Source organism: Macrobrachium nipponense, chromosome 19 (genome assembly GCF_015104395.2).
Source record: "Macrobrachium nipponense isolate FS-2020 chromosome 19, ASM1510439v2, whole genome shotgun sequence".
Lineage (NCBI taxonomy): Eukaryota > Metazoa > Arthropoda > Malacostraca > Decapoda > Palaemonidae > Macrobrachium > Macrobrachium nipponense.
In genome coordinates this window covers 6522555-6527418 of record NC_061088.1, presented here as the reverse complement: position 1 = coordinate 6527418, position 4864 = coordinate 6522555, and positions in this window count along the sequence as shown.

Below are 4864 nucleotides of genomic sequence, written 5' to 3'. Positions count from 1 at the left end.
ATACCATTAGCTCACTCGATACGCAATCTGGGACATAATATGAAGATTTTTGAGAATTCCGAAATAATGGCAAGAAATCAGAGTTTACGAAAAGAGGTAAAACTATTATAAATTATGTTGAGACTGTCAATACAAAATTACGAATAAAAAGCCAGAAAAAACCTACCTTCGTCTCTAACGTACCATGAGGTAAGCAAAGTGCTCGAGAAGAGGCGATAATAATTACTGCGACTAATGTTCTCAAATCTCTTTTGACATTCTGACTTTTTTCTCTCTCTCTCTTTTTTTATTGTTGGTTGCTTTCGGAATATCAGCTCCTGGTACATCTTCAGCAAGGTCAACTGGGTATTGGGTATTGGCACACGCTAGGAGATGCAATGTGTTGGGCAGCAACACGTACCTAGTGGATAAAACTGATCCAATCTGTTTTGACATCTTATATTCCTTCTTTCTTTTTATTTTGTGTTTGCCTTCAACATACAGACAAGAACTCAGACACACTTTAGTCTCTTTATAAGGAGACATCGCAGTTCCATAAGGAAGGAGATGATAGTGTCTTATCGTATCGGTCCTTCCAAATGTCTGATCTTCCTAAATATGATAGGGTGGGATGTTGATGTTGACAATAAGCCCTCAAGAATCTTAGCTTATCGTTCTTTGATAAGAAATGTTTCCTTATTCTTTCGAAGAGACGAGGCTTGGGAGATGCTTGTTAGATTGAAATATCTCTCGAGACTTTCTTCCATAACCGTAGGCGGTGAAGTTTATGTGACAAAGTTCAGAATGATATTCCAGTTATTCTAGTTCCAGTTCTCGGGAGTTAGTTCCATGATCATTACAAAAGGATGAAAATTTCTGTTTATTAGCTCTTGTAAATTATTCCCGTTGAAACTATCAAAACTTTGTTCCATGATCTTCGTAAAAAAAATGCCGAGTGTCATTCTTAAGAACTATTTCTTCTTAGTGAAATGTCACTCGAACTCTTCTTAAAATAATCGTCTGCAGGTCAGGAATTAATTACTAATACTTCCTCTTTCCTTTCAAACTGAAATCCTTCAAAATTTCACTCGAGAATCCTTCTAAGGTCATAAAAGTTTCTACTGAACATTCTCTAGACTGTTACATGATCATGATAAGGTGAACAAAATTCTTGTTTATGAGCTCTTGGAATGCTCCTCTTAGAAACTATTTATGTGTTATTATTGTTTTTTTCTTATAATATTAATCACGTTCTTCTTATAGTATAATCGTGTGTAGGGATGAAAATGAATACCTGATTAATATCTACACAAGAATCCTTGAGGAAATAATAATCTCTACTACTGAGCTTTCTGGCTGAACTCTCTCTCTCTCTCTCTCTCTCTCTCTCTCTCTCTCTCTCTCTCGATAATCATGACAGCATGACCTTTCGGTCATGGCGTTTTTGCAGGACGCGCTCTGTTACGTCACGGGGTAACAAGCAACGCCCAAATATCGCATCTGTTTTTAACGGGAACAGAACCCGTTTCCTCGAGCCGCTCCTGAGGATGGGAGCACGCGGCCTTCTGCGATATAAGGACCCACTCGATCGGGGACAGGCCCAGTTCGATCGTCATTCTTTTATCATACGATACTTCTCTCACTCGAAATCTGAGCGGGGTATTAAACAGGCGTTCGTCTGCATCTCTCATCTCTCTTCTTCTCCCTCTGTGATCTTGGGATTTTTGGTCTTCGCGTTTCGAGACTTTCAAGTAGTTTTGGATCGACTCCAATCGCCAAGATGAAAGTACAGGTGAACATCATTCGATATTTTTTTTTTATGTTATCTTCGTGTTGTTGCTATGCACTGTAATTCTCTCTTTAACTATTGTGGTATTTAATCCAGATCATATATCATCTCCAGAATGAAATGATGCTACCCTTGCATATTTGAATTTTACGTGATTTTTTTTGTTTTGTTTTTATGTAACCTTCTAGTTGTCACTACGTACCGTAATTCTTGCTTTTACTGTGTCTAATGGTATTTTATCCAGATCATATTTAATCTCACGAATGTAATGATACTATGTTTGCATAATTGACGTTTTACGTGATTTTTCATAGAGTGAACTGCATCAATCAAAAATTGATATTTGACTTTTTACGTAATTTTTCATATAAAAGGAATTGCATCAATCAAAAATTGATATTTGACTTTTTACGTAATTTTTCATATAGAAGGAATTGCATCAATCAAACATTGATATTTGACATTTTACGTAATTTTTCATATAGATGGAATTGCATCAATCAAAAATTGATATTTGACGTTTCACAAGATTTTTCATAGAGTGAACTGCATCAATAAAAAATTATCCAGTGAGCTTTTCAGTGAGGTCATTTTGAACTTGCTTAGCCTAACTTGACATTAAACTTTTTAGAGTAATTTGTATGACATAGATTCTAAAAGAACGAGACCCACACTCGTATGAAGGTTAGGTTATCTGCAAAAGCTCCATGTCTCTGGTTGTTCCTTGATTATTATCATTATATTTTTTTTTTAAGTCAGCCACCTTTAGGCAGCAGACAATAAGTGGTAGAAGCGACTTAAAGGACTGAAGACTCATATAGATAGTATCAAGTAAAATTGTGACAATTCTATAAGTGCCCTATTCCACGGGTATCCAATGACATTGCAAAAGATCTGTAATATGTTTTGATTTGTAACTAGCTCTGCAAATAAAATAGCAACAGGAGACTAGTATGATAGGCATACTAGTATTCTTATGCTAATTTTGTTTATACTTAGCAGATGCAAGCGAAAGCTAATTAAAAATCAAATCATATTACAGACGACTTTTCTGCTATATCACTGGATAGCCGTCGAATTATCCCAATTTTACTTGTTACTATCTATTTGACTTCAGTAGTTCAAGTCGCTTTTGATAAACACACAAGGGGCAGTTTATGTTCAAGATTGCTCGGCGGGGAGCAAGAGCCCGTGCTGCCCTAATACCAATTTTGAATAATGAAAAAAAAATCGGTTGACAGATCGAAAGGCGCTTTGATTGATTTTCGTGGAAGGTTGAATTTATAGAGATCCGTTTATATATATATATATATATATATATATATATCTATATATATATATATATATATATATATATATATATATATATATATATGTATGTATAACTGAATCACGAAAGTTAGGAACGTGATAAATCCATAAATAAAGATATATGCCACGAAGGAAAATAAACGACGGAATATCCGCGTGACCTTTCGACGTTTAAACAACGTCCTTTACTAAGCAGATGAACTGACATACATGAGGAAAAGACAATACAAGAAGATTTTTTAGTATAACCTGACAGATAGGGATTATAAAGAAATTAGTACCAAGAATCCGACACACTGAAAGATGAGTAACCTTAACCCAAACAAGCATAAACAATGGATGCAATTAAAAGTTTAAGACAATCATCTCAGATAAAAGGACAAGACAATTAGGGATTATGCTTGTTTGGGAAGGTTACTCATCTTCCAGGTGTGTCGATTCTTGGTACTAATTTCTTTATAATCCCTATCTGTCAGTTATACGATCTTCTTGTATTATCTTTTTCCTCATGTATGTCAGCTCATCTGCTTAGTAAAGGACGTTTAAACGTCGAAAGGTCTCGCAGATACTCCGTCGTTTATTTTTCTTCGTGGCATATATCTATATATATATATATATATATATATATATATATATATATGTGTGTGTGTGTGTGTGTGTGTGTATTGTATATATATATATATATATATATATATATACATATATATATATTAATATCCATAGGGGCGTTTGGTTTGAAATCATGAACACACGTGACCAAGAACCCTTTCACATCCTAATATACACAAAAAAGTGTGTATACATATATAAATATATATGTATATATACATATACATGCATACAGGTGTGTGTATGTGCATTAGCACATACACACACCTAAACTCTACCTATATTCTAAAAAAAAAAAAAAAAACGCAAAACCTTCGTCTCATCTCCCTTCCTCCTTCGCAGCTCCTCGTCCTTTTCTGCCTGTCGTTGGCGACCGTAACATTGGCTGCCCCGCGACCCTTCTCCAGCAACGACCCGATGTACCACAAGGCCACCACCTTCGGAGTCCAGCTGCCCGTCTTCGCCACCAGGCAGTACCTCCTGAAGCCCACGGCGGCTGAGAGCTCCTTCGGCAGCGACTACTACGTGGCCAAGTCGCCCTCGAGGGGCAGGTCGTTCTCCAGGACCTACAGGGGCAGGGACAGCAGCGACAGCGATTCCGACGAAAGCAAATAGAAAGACGAGACGGTTTCCGCTGATTCTGACAGGCGCGAGTGACGGGAATTCTTCAAGAATATGGAAAGAAGAAAGGAAGAATAAGAAGAAGAAGAAGAATGGATTTCGTCAGAAATTCCTTAACGTCAAATGGGTACTATTCTTATGAAGACTTAACTGTACAAAATAGCTCAATTAGAAAGAATTCTTTAATATATATTCCCAATACCTTCTTTTCCTAGTTGGCAGAATCTTTAGGTTCTGTGTAATCGTTGCAAAAGTTGTTATGATACTTTTATATTGCATTTTCTTATCTTATCTTTTTATTTTTTGGGGTTCATTATCATTCACTGTAGAGAAATAGGCTAGTTAATCGCCTTTTCAACTTTCTATTGAAAGACAGTAGGCAAATGAAAATATGAAGAAGCTTACAAAAATATTTACAAAATTAATTCAGCCTTACGATTGCAAGGTTGATCCTAATAATGGCAAATCAATTTTTGCTTAGAAGCTGCTTATAAGCACAATGATATAATGGTTTTTCTTTTTATGTTTGTTAACTAAAATCTTTCTCATCCTTTG